A 21,597-nucleotide genomic window follows, 5' to 3' on the forward strand; every position below is an offset into this window, starting at 1 on the left:
ATACTCGCCAATAAATGTTCATTGGTGATTATTTTGCGCGTAAGAAAGGTTCGCCAGTCGTCCATAACTCACGAACAGCTTTATGAAACACTCGCTAGGTCACTATTTAGAAAGTTGTTTCCATGTTGACAGTTCTATTAGACCTAGGGATCCGGTATAGGGACAGCGACCCTTCAGATCTCTAAACCATTCAAACAAAATCCCGGGTCAGTATGAGTCACGTCACACCCCGTTTCGGGTCAGTAATGACACGCAAATCCGAGGTAAGGTCCTTTGTGACAGATCTTGATGTGACAGCATTGTGGTTGACCAGAAATAGTCGCTAATAAGGACCTAATGTCGAGTGATCTACATGACCCGGAACGGAATGGCGCCAACAGACCGTTTTTGTGCGTGTTCGTATACCCAAAATAAAGGTTTAATCTAAATGCTACTTATCTATTTCTTTGAAGAAGTTCATTATTTTCATTGATAACTCAAAGCGTAAGACGGTGTGACCTGTAATGGTAGCCATCGAATAGATAACGATATTGGAATAAATATACAATCAACTACCATTCTCTCGAAATGTTAAGTTCAATTTGTAACTTGATATCATTTTCAACATTTTTGACAAAAAGTGGTAAATTTATTAAAATTCAGGCAATAGGTCATATTCAAGATTAGAAATCATAGAAAGCATAGACCTATGAAGCATTTCTCAAAACATTCCCAGAGTATGATCATGTAAATCTGTCAACTTTATCCGTGAGTACCCCTAAATCCTTAGCAAGCTACAAAGCAATTTATGTTGTTTACCTAACCCATCCATAACTTCAAGATGGCGTGTGAGAGCGGAGTGTGCTTTATCATCGCGATAAGAAAGTATAGCTAAGAACCCCGTTTATTACCCAGGAAAGTATATTACACAATGACGTCACGATAAGTAAAGCATTGAAAGCAATATTTCACCCTCAATTCGGCTGCGACACCCGTGTAAGGAAACCCTTGGGCGCAACAAAAATAGTATTTTAAGACGTTAAAGACGCTCTGAAAACCTGACACTCATCCATTCTACAATAACACGTGGGTTGGGTCATTGACGGAAACGTCAAAAATAACTCAGTTCACGTGGTAACCTTCATCTTGAGATAAGAATATGCGACCTCGATACTGGATTTAAAAAATAATAAGCGTGCTTGTTGTGTAAAACACTATGACCACAGGGGTGATCAGTGTAAGGATATTATACCTTACCTTTGCCTTACAAAACACATACATCTATGGGTGAAAGACACAATTACAGTGATATATCTTGAATATTTATCGGCACTTTCTTCGAAATGCTTTAATATCTTTGTCAAATTATGTAGGTAAGCTTTTAACACACTGCGAACTGACGACCTAAAATACATGTATCTATTCCATTCTACCCTCTCGCTTTCTTGAGGACTTCTTTCCACTTTATTTATCATAAACCATTGCGGAAAGTTTAAATTAAAAGAAGTGACTCTTGAGTTTCGAGGAATAATTTTAATTTTCTTGTTATAGCTCCTATGTTACATTATTATTTTTATACAGACAGAGCACCTGGCTCTTTCATCATTGGTATATAGGTACCCATTTCTCCATCGACGCTTGGAGATGCTATTCATGATTCAAGAATAACATATTTGCCATGCAAAGATATGACAACATTATGTGATCTGATCATGTCAATGTCATTGCCACATGGTTTAGAAATCATTGTTCATCCTTGGATGTCGATGAAATTGATGTTAGAAAGGCAAGAGATGGTATAGTGTTCTTGGAATCTGTCGGGAGTCTGAAATAATTGAATCTGATAACTGCATCTTGACGCATTCTCATGTAACATCAGGTCATGTCTCGCTGCCAGAGATTGAAAGATGTTCGACTTCCAATGTGCCATATGGCCTGCATATGGCAGACAGACAGATACGGCAGTTGAAATCAAGGTTTGTATGTTGAACATAGTCTACAGATATGAGCATTGATTAAAGATTATTAGACTTGTCGAATGAATATGATAAAGGCATTACAAGAAGATGGATTTACATGTTTTTCTCCTTTTCATGTAAAGCCTCTGCGAATGAGATGAATTTCAATTGACAAGAAAACTTGAAACTTGTAACTTTTTTGAAGAGCACATCCTCACGATCAAAGCAAGTCGGGACGTTCCTTCATCAATCTTTTCCCAAAGTATTTTATCAGTTGCAAATTTTCAGACTCATACCATAATGTAAGATAGCAAAATAATTCGCAATTTGTCTTGAAATAAACAAACATGTTATAACAAGGATATAAATGCTGCTGCTTTTGTATTACTGATTGGCTGACTTCAACCTTCTTGCATGTGAACTATAAGATCCTACACTGCAAAAACTCCGGTGTTGATTTAACACCAGCCCAGAATCTATACATGTATATTTCCACACCAGAGAAGTATTGAAACAACACCAGTTTGGAATCAAACCGATGCCGTTTTAATACAAATTGATGTTGTATAAACACCTATCTGGTGTAGCCAAAACGTAACTGGTGTTGTTTAACACTTCTCTGGACATAATTCCGGGCTGATGTTAAATCAACACCACAGTTTTTGCAGTGCACCAACTTAAAACATACTATGTATATTTTATTCAGCAATCATAAATGTAAACTGTTAAAAGTACACTGCAATCAGGACATGCTTTAGCAGCATACAGGTCAGCGCACTATCTGAGATAATTTTTGCGTGGTTTTTACAGCACTAATAAATGACAGCCTTGTCCCGCTTCTTGCAAGTCTTGGCATACCAACTGTATATCTTAATATACCCAGCTCCAATCCCAGCTGCTCTTCATAATCCACTTACATTACAGCTACGATACTAGAATAAACAACGCTCTATTTTGATAGCACTTCATTATGAAAATCGAGGCCGGTGACCCCCTATCTTTCATAGTGATTTACTTTAAGAAAAAAATAAACAACCCAAAATGTTAACACTGGATCATAGTCAAGTCCTTACTTTGCGAATGACTACATATTCCCTTGCCGGTTAATTTACAAATTTCATTAATATTGTGTCAATTTTGATAAACTGGTATGTGATATATTTTTCAATGGAAAAGAAAGTGGGTCTTTTTATCGAATGTGTTTTTGAAACGCTCACAATATATCGCCCCTTTCTCTTGTTCTATGTAATTATGGACATCTTGATGACATGCAATGTTTGTTACAAAACATAAAAAGAAGCTGTTGCCGTTGACAAGTTGGGAAATTTTAGCCATGCGCCACTGCTTTAGTATAATATTAATATGGAAAATCTAATTCATCTTATACACATGGCCACTACCCCCCCCCCCTTCCTCGCCCGTTCCAAGTGTTGCCATGAGTAGGCTGAAGGCATCATCTAAATTTTCGTGAACTTAATGAGGGGTAGAGTATATGCTACCTGGACATGATACAGGGTAATTAATGTAAATTGTAGAACCACTTATATGCTTCTAAATAAATGATTTTTAATCACTGTGTACTGCAGACATAGTGCTAAAGAAAGTGATAGAAGTAACCATAAACCGGAAATGTGTTGATTCATATCGAATCAAACAAAATAATGAGCAAAGGGGATAAACACCTAGCGTGTAGGAATATAAACGGAGAGTGGCGCCAAATTTTTAACATACTTAATAGCTCTCAAGGCATGGGTTCTTTTCGGTTTCCGTGAGTGCTTTATCGTGGCTGCATTACACTGATGGGAAAGAAGTCCCCTGACTCTCAATTAATCCTCTTTATCAAACTAGCCTTGCACAGGCCCGATCCTGATCCAATCTCACCCATATTTTACCCTCTAGATAAAACAGCACATCCCTCGGACAAAATTGAAAGTATATAGGCCTACCAGTACAATGTAAGGAATATACTATACCCGAATATAACGACAAAATGGAAACCCGAATGCCTTTCAGGGATGAACACATTACCCCCTCAGTCGTAAATTCATTTCCCGGCGGGACCTGCGCATTATCTTGAGGCCTGATGCTTCACCAAAGCCCTCTTTTATGAGAGCTGTCCTCGGCTGGCGTAACATTCATTAGCATGAAATGCCATTCCCGCCAAATATGTGAGATAGGCCTATGTTTATCGTCTGCTCGTTTCGATAGACAAACCAGGTTCAAGAGCATTGACAGGTAAGGTCAGCCATAGGAGGTTGATCGTAGGATAGAGAAGAGAGAGGGGGTATGGAGAAGCAGGGAGAGAGAGAAAGAGAGGAGAGAGGAAAGATTGGGAGGGGGAGAGAAGATCTTAGTGCATGGGTGGGTGTGCGTGTGGGTGTGTGTGTGTGTGAGATTAGAAAGATGGAGACAGAGATGGGCAAGTTAGAGAAAGGAAGAGATGGAGAAATAGGATAAGAGAGAGAGTGTGTGTATAGCTGTATGTATGTGCGGTGAAGATAAACATGTCAGAAAGGGAAGAGAGCAAGTAAGTAGTATATGAAGTGAAATCTAAAAGTGTTGGAAGTAGTCAAAAGTAGTCAAAAGTATCATTCCCCAACTTGGCATATCAAGTACACTTGATATGCCAAGTTGCCTATGTACACTTGTTATACCCAACATAAATTTGGGTCTTTGATGCAAAATTATCTGCGAAAAAGCAAATGAATTTAAATCTACCTTCATCAAAGCAGCCTAATCAAGGACAACACACACACCTGATGCCACTCAGTGGACTGACCCGTGATGATCGTTTGGAAAACCGTACTAATGAGAAGAGCCCTTGAAGATCATCAATACTGATGAAATATTGAATAAAGATCAAACCATAGTCATTGGTTATCTGTATCAAAATTGGTTGTGCTTTTTGAGAGCTGGGGCCCGTTGCATAAAATGTTGAAATTATAACTTTGCCATCCAATGGTAACTATAATAATGATAATAATAATTCAATATCTATGTAGCGCCTATCAAAATTTCTCTAAGCGGTTTACATCACAAAACCTAACTACTAATACTTAATACAATAAACTCACTTATCAACTTAACTACCTTACATAAATACACATCCAAAGTAACTACCTTACATAATTATCTAGAACACCTACTTAACTACGGACATTTTAACTGTAAAAATCATATTATTTTCGAAAGAGATATGTCTTAAGAGCTAGTTTAAAGGAGCTTAGAGAAGAATGGGATCTTAAGCTAAGAGGAAGTGAGTTCCAGTGTGTAGGAGCCACAACTGAAAAAGGCTCTGCCGCCATGGGTGTGGGAGGTTGCCTTGGGAACAACTAAAATATTCTTGTTGGATGACCGAAGTGATTGGAAGGGTTGGTAGGTGTTGATCATACTCGCGATGTATGAAGGGGACTTTCCTTGGATGCTCTTGAATGTTTATGACGAGGAATTTGAAGAGGATACGCTTCTCTACCATAGTAACATTACTCAACAGCCAATCAAAATCAAGGATTTCATAGAAGTTACAATTGAATGCCAAAGTTACTATAATAGTAACTTTTATGCAACGGGTCCCAGAACTCTCCCTGGTATTCATTGATCGTGATACATAAACATTTTAAATGCCATTGCTGTGATGGAAGTATATATACCATTTTTATTTTCCCTGGCCAATCTTACACCCGAACGCACTCTCCCAAGCACTTAATGCACTAAAACACGAGGCACTGTAAAAGTACACACACAAAAATGTACATTTTTATACCGGGATCTTTTAAAAATTATTTTGATTACTCGCCTTGGAACCCCAAACAATAGTAAAAAAAACTGGGTGCATAGTTATATAGGTCAGACACATTCATCAAAAGGAAACATAATCTTGGTAACAATATCACTGTATTAGCCAAACCACCTGCTCCCAAGGAGTTAACACTCGATTGGTTTCAAAATTCATTTTAACAAGTCACGTAATGCATTAGACTTGAGGTCATGTTAAAAGGGGGTTAGATGGTATAAGAAAATGGTCGTTTTGTACGACAATAATACTGGATTGTGAGCCCATTCTAGTAAATACGGTTAGTTAATATTAAAATAATAGGCTTGCAAATTGTAATGGAGGAAGAGATTGGGGCAAAGTGCCCACTGATTGAATTTTGAAAGATTTTTCTTGTTCGGCTCTTCAGAAAATGTCTGCCTCTATAGCTGATGATGTTAGTTTTTTGTAGGTTCGCGTCTTGGCTTATATCACAATGTTCCGGGCTCCGTAACACAAAGGTTGCAATCAATCGCTAATTACCAATGACCAATCAGGATCATCGTTGCATGCGCGCTCTGTTTAAAATACTGTCCGGGAACCAATCAGTGCGGTTATTTCATATTTGCAATTCATCGCAAACCTTTGTGTTACGGAGCCCAGGAAATAGTTTCAATAACCATGGAATGAGGGAGAATTTCCTTCAGTGACAGGTCCCCTAAACTACGCAATATATTTTTTGAGGTTAATGTTCACACATTACAAAAAAAAGAAAATGAATTCATGCTTTTTGTTGGCTTACATATTGTCATGAACAGTTTCTATGTTTAATTTTTAATGAGAAACAAAATAAATATTCTAAAATCATTAAAAATGTAAAATGTCATCAATAGACCATCACATGGCACCTGAAGAGAGTCAAATTTGGTCAATAATTCATGGTTTCATGCATACCCCATGCAGGAGATAAAATACGACACATATTTTGAACTGGTTACCTTTTTGGAGAGGGGGCCCCATTCAGCTTACATTTAGGTCCTGGGATGGTTGCTGAATACATTTACAATTGTCGCAACTGTGAGGGGCTCAAATACACATACTGCTTGGTGCTTATGCATTTTAACTCTCTCCGGCGCAACCTTTCGAACAATTTCATGACTTTATCGCCTCATGACTATCATGAAAAGGTCAATGAATGATGTTATCATAAATATAATCATGTAGTTCTGATCACAGTACGCCTCGAGAGATGTCAACGATCTGTTCTTAAAACATTGAATTTCTTTGACATAATATCAGTAAATGGTAAACAAATAAAAAAAAATTGTGTTTTGGACTCGTGAATTAATATCGGCATGCAAATAGATTTATAAATATTCCCCCCAGAAAATTCGCTTTGAAGAAATTGCGGTTTAGATAGGTTAATATTAATGTCATCATCTTGAAACACCCTGTCCTCTATATAGCCGGAGAAAGCTCCAATAACTGGCGATATAACCATCGCAAGGTGTAATACTACCCGCCGCATACGACTTAAGTGCCAGTGAAATACACCTGCTCTCCGCAGCACCCCCACACCGACTAATGAAGGCAGGTTAATATTGGAAAATGATTCTTCTATATGACCTGCTGTGTAAATACAGAACCTGTTGATAGTCATCTGCTCACGGCAAAGATTTATTATAAGCCACTGGGAGAAACATAATTGGATGAATTCGATTTAAAACAAATATTCATAATACGCAGAGACCGAGAGCCAAATTTAAGTTTTTACCATTCGTTAGTCACAAGAGCAAATTTACTATTTTTATCATCAGTGCATAGGTTTTTTGTATAATAATATTATGCTGTGAATTCATATAATTATCCCTGCAAAAACACACATTCTACGATTTGGCTAGGTTGCTTTTTTCGTGATAGGGTCCATGGTATATGTGTGTACATTAATATAGAGGAAACTTGTTTTCATGTTTTTTATAGTCTTATAGTTTTATAACAAGTTTATGATAATCACATGAGCATACACATCCAAAGCCTAGTGTAATGTGCACACTCTCACTCACACACACCCCTCATACCCCACGCACAATCCATATGAATAACCTCATACACGCACAAGCACACACACCCACAATGCAGGCCTAATGTCCTATGCACACCCACTTCTACACAAACATTCAGGCTTAGTGTCCTATACACATCCTCCTACACCCACACCCCACACGCCTACTGTTGTTTAATAATCTCACACACCCTCACACATCCTGCACACACACAAACACACACACAATGCAGACCTAATGTCCTATGCACACCCACTTCCACACAAACATCCAGGCTCAGTGTCCTATGCACATCCTCATACACCCACACCCCACACATCCAAGGCCTAATGTTGTATGAATAATCTCATACACCCTCAAACATCCTGCACACACACACACAATTCAGGCCTAATTTCTTATGCACACCCACACATACGGCTAGGAACCCGAGAGCATATGCACAAACACTCAAAACACATTTTTACTTCACTTCAATGAAAAAAATATCATTTGCTATATTTATATTCAGAGAGCGTTTGAATTTACCCAAAGTCTAAATAATACACCCACGGTCACATTCCTGATATCAAAATCACCTTTATTTGCCCATACCGGGCATAGGCCTTAGCCTTAATTATTACTGGGCGCCATGTACCGTACGTACTTGCAATATTATTATGATAATGACCATGAGGTTTAATTTGGATGAATTGATCATTCGCACGTTCGCTTATCAATAGGAGAAGTGAAACAATTAGATGTTAATATTGATGTAACCTTGAACAATACCAGGAGAATTCATTGTGCCGTCTAAAGATTATGTCTGCAGGCATTCGAATATTTTGGGCGAGAAAGATGTCATCTCGCCGTTGTTGACAATGTGCAACAGCAAGTCATGTTTACCATTTAAACGTTCCAATTATTTTGCTCTATTTAATTTCTACGGAGAAAATTTAACCTACCAGTTTTTGTCTGCTGTAAATATAAAGATCTTTTGAAAATGCATTCTTCAGAAAATTTCCCCTAACACTTTGAACATGCCATTATCTATATCGCAGAGTATTGACATGAAATCGCATTGATTTAAAACAACATTTTTGTGATCCGAATCTCATATTTCTCGAAAGGTGAATAGAATTTCTTTACATTATTCCATCAGAGGATTTTTTAACTTTAAAGACAATTATAGGGACTCATCATTGATGTAATCTGGTTATGATTCTGTTATGAGAGTGCTTGAGACAGCTTCATGATAAACATTAATGATATCCATCGAATAGTTTACATGAAACCATGGCGTAAATTCTGCTGGTAGTCTCAGGTTATTTTTACCCTGGAAACATTTTTTATAAAAATATCACAGGAATATGTAATACATAAAACATATATTTATGCTGGTATATTTTTCAATGCGAGAATAAAATAGCTAGCAATCAGTAGGCCTGCGACTATTTTCCTGACAGTCTCTATCTCAGATAATATATAACTGCATCGCGAACGAATGAATATAAGTATCCAAATTTATTATAGGTCTACTAGTATTCAGTTAAGTTGTTTGTTAATGTTTCTGGTCTATTTTGTTCATCACTGCACACTTTGACAAAGCATAGGGAAATATTAAGTTGATCGATGTGTGTTTATAAGTATGTTGCAAAATAAGTGTAATAAATTAATGATAAAAGATTAATTTATAGATTATTTATTGCAGTTCTATTCATCATCTATCATAACAGATGGTGGTTGCTCATAAAACGTTGCCCACAAAACAGCTAACATTTAATATCATAAGAACTCTTAAATGCCTTTTGATGCCGATAAGCCGCCATTTTGAATATTTTTATAAAAGATAAGTAGATCGATTTTTGTTGATAAGTATCTTATATAATTAATGTAATAAATTATCTGAAAGATTAATCTTATTGATTCACTCTGTGATGTTCGCATGAATATATTATATGTTTATTCATCATTTATCATTGCAGATGCCTATAGATGCATGCCGATTAGCAGCCATTTTGAATACCCTTCAAGTTCGTTCTTTGACAGACGCCAAGCATGTTAATAATTGATTCTATAATGAGTTATGAGCGAACGATCATATTCAATTTGGCGCTGCGTAAAGACATGATCAATGTATGCGATGACAATAGTCGAACATGACCATTATCCACTCTGTGTAATACATCCACTCCGTCGCTCTTTGGAGTATTTGACTGACACAAAAATGGTAAGGATTTCTAATGACAGATAAATTGATTTAGCTACAACGGTTTAGAGTATACCGCTGACTTCCCTTTCCTAATATACAATTTTTTTTTGCTGATACTATTTCATTTTATTATCATCCTCCTCCCTCAATAAAACTTCTGAATTATGGAAAGGATTGTCAAAAAGATTTCGAAAATTTGCAAAGCGAAGAAACTAATAAAACACAACACTGAAACATGTAGGCATTATTTATTCACTTTCATCCATTAACTATTGCATAAAAACATTTTTTTCTTTTCCTCAGTTTATCATTTGCCATAAATTATCGGATGTTCTGGGTGTACATGTACATTTAGACATGTTGAAAAAAAAAAGATAAATCTAGCCTCTATAGCCAAAAGCTTCTTTTTTTAATAGACAGACAAACATGAGAAAATGTTGATATAATGACAAGATTTCATTGAAGCACAGCCCCGAATGTAATTATTTCATCTTTGCTGAGCAATTTACCAATTTGTTAATGTAATAACAAAAGTCTGCAGAGAATGAAAATGTGTAAGACGGTGAGGATGTGTGTCATGTAAAACCTGATGATTTTATTTTAAAGGATGTTGTGAGGGTGTGCATGTGTGTTTATGTACATGTATATGTGAAGGTGTGTGTTCATATGTAGGGATGTAGTGCTGGGGGGGGGAATGTTGAGAAAAGGAAATAAACATACACACATAACCAGCACATAACCGCACACACAAGAATTAGTGCTGGGGGGAATGTTGAGAAAAGGAAATAAACATACACACATAACCAGCACATAACCGCACACACATAAGAATTACTACGTAATATATTTAGACTATATAATCCTAACATTGCAAATATGATGGGAAATTAGCTTCTTGAAAAAGGCCTACCCATCTCCCAGTCAAGTATAATTTATCAAGAGAGAAGGCGTTTCAATGGAGTATTGTTCATCGGGCGTGATATCATTCAACACCCATTTGCGAAATGAAAATTTGTTGCATGAGTGGCAAACTAAGCTTCGTTGAATGAGGATGGTAATGGTCTTACTTGCATGTACATGTACATGGTAATTATCACTGGGATATCACACTGGCTTCATACATTCCTTGTTATTATAAGTGATTTACTAATGGGAAAATGTAGTACTATTCATGGTCTTTGCCAAGGGTATCCGCATTCAGTCTTTCCTGAAGACGGATTTCTGAAATTGCATTGGTATAATCCGATTCTAACTCAATATCAAAACACAAAAAGGGATTTCAAAATCCAGTTATATCCTATTTCAAACATTTACCTACCCAGGGTGTGGTGGGGGTGTTACAGTTACACTCATAGGCAAAACCAGAATTTGGATCTAGATTATGGTCCTAAAACGCATTTTAGTACCATCATCCTTGTTTATTTGTTTTGTTACACGAACGCTTTTGGAAAAATGAAAATTCGGTTTAGATTTCGACTTCTGATTCTCGTTTCATTGATTCAGATGTCACAGGAAAAAGAGAGAAAGTGTGAGAAGGGGTCAGACAAGTGGAGAGACATGAGAGAGAGAAAGAGATAGAGGGGGTGGAGGGGGAGAGAGAGAAGGAGAGAAAGCGGATGCAATTAACAAACAAGACACTTAATCAAGAGAGGTTATTTAAGTTTCTATCAGAAGCTGACCATGAAAGGGCCGGTCTAATGTGTTTCTCAGGAGGACAAACAGTTCCAGGATTAGACTGTAGGAATTCAATTGGTCACAGGGTCACACTTAATCAAAGCTTGATTGATATACTCTCTTTCTTAATAGATGATCGGAACTAATTATAATGACATGACCAAATATTTATTCTGATGCCTTCATCTGCGTTTCCGATTAAACAGTAAACATTGGTAAACAGAAATGGAGTAAGGTGGTTTATATGAAATATTTTACATTATGTCCTAAACGTCACTTTGAAATAATGCTTGAAGATTCGCCATGCAGACTCTCTTTCCGGATACAGGAATCGACATTGGACATGATATAAAATCTTTTCGTTGTGACACACGAAATGCTTGAAATTTGACCAGTTATTCGATGTAGGCCTACATTTCTCAAGCGAATGTTATAAGGGTTTTTCTTCACACAAACATTGTCTTATTACTATATATCATCTAAAACACACAAGACGAACTGGCTCAGGAGAAAATGTTTGTCTTGCCTTGGATTTTCTTTTACTCGGGTGCTTACTTTCGAAGTGACATTTACAACCGTGTGTAGAAGAGTGAAGGATTGGCCTACAGAATAGCAAGACAAAAGTCTGAGAATCACATTTGAACTATACCACTATATGCCTATGCTGTAGACTGTATAATTAGCCCACTTTCAGACTATAAATCCTTTTACTCCACCTAAGCTTATTATCCACATGGAAGAACAGGAATTCGAAAATGACTTTCAAGTCAAGTCACGAACAGGTTACTTTGTTTCCACGTATGTTAGTGGCTTGAGGGGGTTAAGACGTGTTACTTTACAGAGATGTCAATTACATACGTGTTCTGGAAGTTAACAAGACGTGTCTTCGTGTAAACACCACTAATGCACCAATCCCAACATGATATATGGTGGCTTGTGCCACAGTCACACAAACGAAACCGACTCCAAACTGACCGATGATATTCCATTTGTAAATACACAGCAAAAACTGTGTACATAGAGGACCACACCAGTTATTTTACACCGGTGTTAAATTGGTGGTGTTGTTTTACACCTATAGGTGTTATTACAATACCTTTTGTTGTTACAATTACACTCTTCGGTGTTACGTTTAATCTCTAGGGTGTAATTTTAACACCTCGGGTGTGGTCCTCTATTAACACCAATTGGTGTCAGTTTTAACACCGCAGTTTTTACAGCGTATGTAATAGCTTCTGTCAGTCTAGAGTCCGTTTCGCAGGTGTGACTGCGTGCCTGCAGCATTAACATTTGCGAAGTTTTGGCGACCATGTCTCTTCCACCAACCCACACTACACCTTCTTCGACGGACCTCTTTCATGACGCCATGCTTTTACAGCTAGAGACCAATTCGAAACAGATCTGATTAACAAGGATGACCGATTTTCCGAATGAACGCGCGTGATAATTCTGGTGATGCTAATTTATCCATATGTCGAAGAAGGCCTATCTTGAGGCACCGTTCTGCTGGCTAGTGGTATAGGACTGTTGTAAGTTATCTAGTGTTCTGTTTCATGTCTTACGATAAATTCGACAACTGGCTTTCACGGTGTCGCAGAAACTGTGCGCTGTGGGCACGTAGACTGTCTGCACTAAAGATCCATGATAAGGCGTTTGACATTTTACGACGACTGTGATTCATTTTAAGTGCTATATATTACGGGATGTTAATGCCACTGATATGCAAGTACACTAGGTTGATTCGTGCATTACTTGTAATTAGCATTGTACGATTCTAAAATTTCTTGTGTTCCTGTGTTCAGATGGGGTTGGGGCAGTTGCCTCCCAAAAAATAATGTCCCCCGACTGAGAAAAAAAAACTGTCACAGGTATATAATTAAGACTAAAGGGAAATGATTATCTGGATATAATGTCACAATTAACATTTAATATAATTAGATTTTCATTTTAAGAAAGGCACATATTTCTTGTTTGCGAGGTAATTATCAGAATTTCCACCACGCATCCGAAATGTAGGCTAAGGGACTATTCAGTCATGGCGCGATAAACATCGCCACTTATGTTAATGAAATCGCATAATCATGGTAATACGCCTTATTACTCTCAATAAATTACATCTTTGGTCTATTTTCACAAGTTCTGCACACAAACACAGGACATTAATATATTTCTTTAACACCTCCTTCCAAAAATAGTACTGAGTCCGTTTCGCAAACTTATTACAATAATAAAAATTGCAATAACAGTTTAAAGCTACTGAAATGAGTGAAATCAATCGACGCGATTGGCTGACAATTGTGCATCCTGTTATAGTATAAACATTTTTTTTTATAAAGCTGTTCGTAACCATTGGAACAAGATAGCTTGTGTGAAAACAGAAAAATCAAAGAAACAGATCTACAAAAGTTTGAGAAAAATCGGACAAATACTAGTAATGAGAAAGTTATGAGCATTTGAATATTGCGATCACTAATGCTATGGAGATAGCAAATTGGCAATGCGACAAAGATGTGTGATGTCACTTGTGAACAACTCTCCCCATTACTTTAGTATATATTTCACTTGACTTGCCTCTTTTATCACATTTATCCATAGATCATGTGTTCTTTCTCCATGAGGGCATGTAATACATACTTTTTAAGAATACATCATGGATAAAGAGTTCGTATCATCATAAGAAAAAGCAAAGAGACATTTTGAGGGTATTTTATAGTCCACCAAAGGGAAAGTTGTTCATCAGTGACATCACACATCCTTGCCGCATTGCCAATGGGAGGATCTCCATAGCATTAGTGATTGCAATATTCAAATGCTCATAACTTTCTCATTATTTGTCCGATTTTTCTCAAACTTTCTTTATTCTTATTTTTTTATTTTTCTGTTTCTACACAAGCCTATTTGCTCCAAAGGTTTCATTCCCCTTTAAGAACTAATGGTGAACCTTTCTTACGCGGTAAATAATCACCAATGAACATTTAATGGTGAATATTTCTTATCACATGAAATGATTACCAGTCTTAACTTACGAAGAACTTTATGAAACACCCAACATGACCCTGTCTGGATATCTCTGTAACATTATGCCCCGTTGACTTTCTGCATTATAATGTTGCTGTTATTTTGATGTAGCGATGTTTGACACACCATGTCTCAACAAGTTCAAATGCTCTAGTCACACAAAGTCGATTCCAGACCGATCAAAGCTATGATTTTATTACCAATGGAATATCATCGGTAGATTTGTAGTCGGCATCATCGGTGTGAATGTATCATTAGTCTCAACAAGCCTGGCCGTAATACGTCATCTAGGGGCATCCTTTCTCTCTGGATACACGTCATAATCCATTATGATCTGAGTTGAGGCATGGTATTCACATCTTAGTAAGACACATACATCATAACCGACAGGACATGAACATGAATGTCAAAAAATGTCAGCTGAGCAGATGGCAAAAGATTTGTTCTTATTCTCGTCTTGGGTATTATGTTTATGTATATTATGTTTCATGTATATCAATACACCTAACAATAATGAAATGTGACTATTACAGAACTAGAGCTGTATAAATACACTGGCAATTTTAGAGTGGTGGTTGCCTTGTACTAAAATAATATTTAATCAACTGATAAATGCAAAATATATTTCGAATTTGAATGGTGCTGTTGCGTCGTCTTTTTCAAAACTGTTAATGACTGCAGTCGCGATCTGATTCTCCCCCATCTCTCGCATCCTCTCTGTTTTTCTCTTTCTCTCTCCCACCCACAAAAGAATTGGCTGTCGCTTTCAATATCCGAATATTAAATTAATACAATAGAAGCAACAGTAACAATCACACTACCACAATGAGTAAACTTCCATGATTGGTAATAGCATGTTTCTTTGTGGGAATACTGGGAATTCGTTTTCGTTTATGGAATAATTTTATCTATACAACTCTATCTTATTTCATTCGCACATTCTAGATAATTCATTGCGGACTGAATATGAACGATCCCGAATGTAGAATAGCATTTGATTAGAAATCGGTCTATTTCTTAAGTTATTCTCGCTTTCTCCCCAACATAATTCTCATGGATTGTTGAACAATCTAACATAAAAAGAGAATATCAAATATTCAAATCCAAGAACTCACCCATCATCTCTATAGGATGTTGAAGGGAGGAGGGGGCTTTATTCAATGTTTTAGCCCAAATCTAGAAAGGGGGAAAAGGGGTCCTCCGACCGAATAATACCCATAATCCTTCGCGATGGTTGGACGCAAATGCATGAGCAATGTGAGATTCTTTCGCGGTGGGTATCAGAGCGTCGTGACGTGAATACAGTGGTTGTATCAATATTTGAAGAAGATGATGGGAAACTAAACAAAATGGATTCTCCATACGGGAGCTAGCACACATGATGAGTTACATGTAAGTTGGTGGCAGGGTCATCCCTTCAGGAGATCAATGTCATTACACAAATTCCATGCGTATTGGAAGGATAAAATACCTGTTTTGTGTGTTTAAAATAGTAAAATAATAGGAAACTAATTCAAATTCATTCTGTAGAGTTTTGTAGCCCCCCCCCCTAAACTTAACAAACCCCACAAAAAATGAGACCAACATTCTATGACTATCCATTTTGATGAATCGAAAACGGGTTGAATAATTTTGCATGATTTAAACCAGCTATTGAAAGAAATGAGTGTTGTGTGTATGCCCCTATTTCTGTTAAAAAAAAATCTTAAATGTATACGAAAAACATAACAAGATGATTCAAGGTTGTATGCCTCTATCATGCATGTCTATAAAAATGAAACGCATCTAGCATGCATCTTTCATAAGACAAATAAGACCACGCATTGGACATTTTGGGTCTCTTTATAGCCCATGCTCAGAAGGTTTCACCTTTATTATGACCATTACGGATGCTTTAATCTTGACATTGGCCGGCCTCCCTGTGCTGAACATTGGGATACATCTAGAGGCCCTGGTCTACCCCTTTTCGTGGCCCACTCCCTTATTGGATTCGGGGACCCCTTCAAATATTGACTCTCTCTGACTGCCAACGTCATTGCATGGTGGAGAAACAAATTTCAATACTCCTAGATGCTTTGATTTCAGGGGCACAACATCTGGGTAGTTGAAACTGCATCTTCCCGGTGGAGGGCTGTGGGGCGACCGGGAGTCATTAATTCCACCATGTCTAACCAAAGTAACGTCTCGGGAGAACATTCTATGTATAGACCAGACTTCGTGTTGGGGTTGAAGACTGAGAAAATAAGTTGTATGCAGCATTCTAAAGTACTTTTTTCATACCATCTGCCTCTGCTGCGTATTATATTAGGCCTTGGTCAAAATTAAGTAACTGGCAACCTCAGTCGTAAAGACTGTTCAAAACTACTGCACTGATAAAAAAAACACTTATTAAATAAAAAACACTTATTAAATAAAATGTGTCAGTATTAAAAAATCTAGTGCATAAAACATATATTATTGTGTGACGACCGGGCTACACCTAAAAATTACTTGTATAAGCCATTTGATAAAATTCAGCCAAGAATTACTATTATCATAGACCCAATTCATTGAATTCGAACGCAGAAAAATCAGACAAATAGCCTTTGTTGAAGAAGGGAAACACACTGGCACTTCCATGCCTTACATTCAACGAAACCAAGAGCCATCGTCAAAGGAAATGATAATGCAAAGGCACCACTACGAATGAGAAGAACTTTTCCAGAAACATTATCATCAACACCACATTATGCAATCAGACTAACATTGATGCATACCCGACATATCATCGGATCCCATGTGTAGGATTATATTCACTTGCAGATGACACCCAGACGGGATGCAACCCGGATGTCTTACACATTGCAGTCAAGCTGAAGCGCTGGAAATCAATACAAAATGGCGCCACTCACCGGCACTTTGGTAAGGAATCCTGGGACTTAAAACACGAAAAAGTAGGTCTAAAGAGGAAAGTGGTATATTATACTACATACTAGTGTAATCCTGATAAGTAGCACTGGGGTACACATATAGGAAAACGACGCCAGTACATTCTCTCACACATTGTTATCATAATCAATTCGGCACAGTCCCCAAATATAAAGTATGAAGAGCAGGTATTAGAGATAAGATAAGGAGAGTCACATGTATGCTTGGAAAGGATAAAGATTAATTAAATGACTATAACCAGTAGGTGTCCTTTCAATCCGATCTAAAACTCTACAATTTTTTTCATATCAACATTTTTAAGTAAGGTGGAATCATAAAAAGTAAAGGATGTGTCTTATACTGTTTTCAAGATAGAAGATGAGTAATTTGACGAGTAGTAATTAACAGAAGTATCAAATATCCGCCAAAAACAGGCTTAATAACGTAGTTAATTGAGAAAAACTAACTTAAAGTAAATGGGCTGGATTACATTCACTTCAAATACACGGGGGAAAAACTATTTCAAAAAATATTTAATAGCGCGGTTCCCGAATATTATCAAGTATCTAGTGCATACATTAGCATCTGTTTTAATTACAATGGATTAAAAATCAAATTTTGGGATTTCTTAAAGATTCTATTTTTATATTCAAGTTTTCTCAATTTTGTGAAATTCCTCAGAAGATCTCACTTTATCATATTCTTAGTACATCAATGAAAACCAGATGGTGTGATTGACAGATACCAGCACGACTCCTTTTTCTTGAAATCATTTTTTCTCTCCGATGACATCCTCTGATATTTTCCTTTCAATGATGACTACAAGGACGAATCTTCACCATCTCATTAAGAATTAAATCTGGGCATGCACCATCAACCGTGAGATAAACTGTTTCGATGAGTTCGGTCAGAGACATCTACCCCAAAGGTCGTGGCGCTACGGGGGACATGGGTGACAGCCTCAATGTTTCCTTTTTTTTTGGGGGGGCGGGAGAAAGAAATAAGATACAAGGCAACCAAAATGGAAGAAAATTGAAAAAATTAAGAAAGATAAGTTTAGAGAGAAAGATGCTTTTAGTTGTATGCGACTATGTTACTTCTGTTAATAAATGAATAAAAACTTACGTCTCCTTTAGGTCGTATCCCCCCTAAAATAAACAAAATGAATAAATAAATGAACAAATAAATAAAAATAAATAAAGAAATAAATTTAATTAAATTAAATCTAATTCAATTTTGGCAAAGCCTCTTTCTACCCCCGACTAGAACGTTTTAAGAAATATGTAAAATACCATTTTAAAATCGCAGTATCCAATGAAATCTAGGTTAATATCATCATAATCGTAGTTAACAAAATTATTACGCATTTGTAATTATTGTTTGTAAGATATTATTTTCTGTGTGAGCTATATGATTTGCATAGTATCAGCTTCGGCATTAATGATAGAAAAAATACAGAGTATTCTTTGAAAGATTGTGATTCTCTATTATTCCGTCTGATGTAATATTTCAAAGAACACCAGCTAGCAATATTCCATAATTTAAAATTAATTCTTTACATATCTTCATAGTAGCGCAATATACTGGCATTCGTATAGTATTTGCTCAGATAAAGTCGAATCAAGTTTCTCTCTTGGCCGAATTTAGTTAACAATGCTATATTGTTGCTTATACAAGAGCCCATATGGTGTGTTATTTGTATCCTGGATTTTCGACATCTAGACGTTCCCGAAATAAAATTAAAAAGCGACAAAAGGTATCATTGGACAACGAAGAAAATAATTTAGTTTTTCTTGATTAGCTAAAAATGAGCTGCCGTGGACCCGTGTCTTTCTTGTGATCATTGTACATTCAATATAAAATTGATTTACAGACATCAAATCTATACATCAGTCCACATCCTATATTGTTGTCCGTAAATAAAACAGCCAAATACTGCCCGAGGATGTCGCCATTTTGTTTTCTGACGTGTTAATTTAATTGTACAGACATCTAGTGCGTTGGGACCGTGATAATTGATAAATTCAGTCGTGTTTTGATTGCAGGCATCGTCATGTGAAAATCACTACAGTTTTTCTGTGTTTCATTGCTGTGTCCTCTGTATTTATCTAACCCGAGGGTAAAATGGTTTTCAGTGACCCTATATTCCAGAAATCAATCATCTAAAATTTGAAAAAGAAATGAAGTTCTCACCTTTTTACAATTTGGCGAATCGTCTCATTGAAAACGAATGGAAATCTAATAATTTTCGATCTTTTAAAGCAATGTAAATAATACTATAATATTTGTGCTTTAATTGATCAAGGTGGTCTATTTCGTGTACAGATAGGAAGTCGAGGCATCGTAAACATACTGGGTATAAGGTGCTCTATAATTTCAATGTGCACAAGAAAGGTAACCAGTCGGATTTGATTATATATACTTCAACTCTAATGATACTTATAAAAACCAAACTAAAACTTCTAGCCTTTTCAGACATTATTCAATATAAATATATGGGTGATTAATGTCATTAACATAAAATGCAGGAAGATTATTTCGGTATTCTGATCCATGAAACTATTGCAACGTAAATTTGAAAAAAAATGTATTGTAATACTACCACAAAAATGATTATTCTAAGAATAAATAAACTATATTTTTGCGAATTCGCATTATTCCTTATGTTAAGTCATAACATCACTGATTTTTGTGTGTTCAACTTTGCCCCGAATAACATCAGAAATAACACACTTCCTTGTCCATTGTGAAGACAGCATGTCATAGGGTAGTGACGTCATAAGGTTTTCTACAAGGCAGACGGTCGCATTTTTACATAATGTGGTGCATACATTTTAGGCGGGGAAGATGATGATAATTCCTGCAGGACTATACGAACGACGCTGCAATATTTATCCAGATGTGCTGCTCTCGGCCGAGTTATGCATCAATTTCATAAGAGGTAGTTATAGATAACAGAAAAACACAGGTAGCATTAATAACACACCAAGAACTACCATAATATGGAAATTTAATACCTCTAGTCGGGATATGATTATCACGAGCAGAAACTAATACCTACATTTCAATAGCTATTTATGGCTATGTTTGTAAATATCTCTTGAAATACATAATCATACATGTATTATGCAACTGAACGGACAGAGGACATATTTTTTGATAGATATCGTTGTGAGTAAATATTTTATTTTCATTTTTGTACATGGATATCATCATGACGATTATGTACTTATTTAAGACTACTCAAAAATTATATTGCTACTCCAAACTTGTATTTGAATCCAGGATTAGCTTATTAACAATAGTACTACACACAGTACTATATTATGTATCGTAATGATCGTGGGAACATATCAACGGTAAAAAAAAATGGGTTATGAACTATCTGAGATATACATCTTTCTTTCTATAGCATGTCTTCCAACATAAGAGCTATTTAGCCGTCAATTAACTATCAATCAAAATAGCAATTAAAGTGTTGTTTGTTGATTCAGGTTCATTGCGATCTAGGTTTATTTTTATCGTATAAAAAAATCCTTCAAGAGGAGAAGCTCATCTTTGTTCTCGGATACACACAGTGAAATCCTATATTTTCGTCCCTTTACCGTGACCATCATGGAATCCATTTTCTTTCCTTATACCGGGAAAGAAATATAGCTACATCGATAGTAATCTTCCTCTAAAATACATTTGCTTTGTCTCCATTTTCCCCTACTCTATTTCACTTACTGCGAGGATTTGACCTAGTTCATGCATTGATCTCAATGTTTACATAAGTCTTCATCTATCATGCATCCAAGAGATTGTCCCGAAAGAGACGTTACCACTGCCAATATTTCATTATCAATCTATTTTTGTCTTGCCATAGAAATGACAGTCAGAAATCTTAAATCGTGAAAGTCATCTTGAGTATAATTATGGTCATGTCAACTGGTAAAACGTGTGCGAGGACACTTTTTTTTAAGGTGAATGATGTTTAAAGTAGATTCGTGTGAATCAGATAGAGCGATTGAGTATGTGAGTTGTGGTTGGAGAGAAGGAGGGTGGCAGAGGCGG

This window comes from Lytechinus variegatus, chromosome 7 (assembly GCF_018143015.1).
Source record: "Lytechinus variegatus isolate NC3 chromosome 7, Lvar_3.0, whole genome shotgun sequence".
NCBI classification, from domain to species: Eukaryota; Metazoa; Echinodermata; class Echinoidea; order Temnopleuroida; family Toxopneustidae; genus Lytechinus; species Lytechinus variegatus.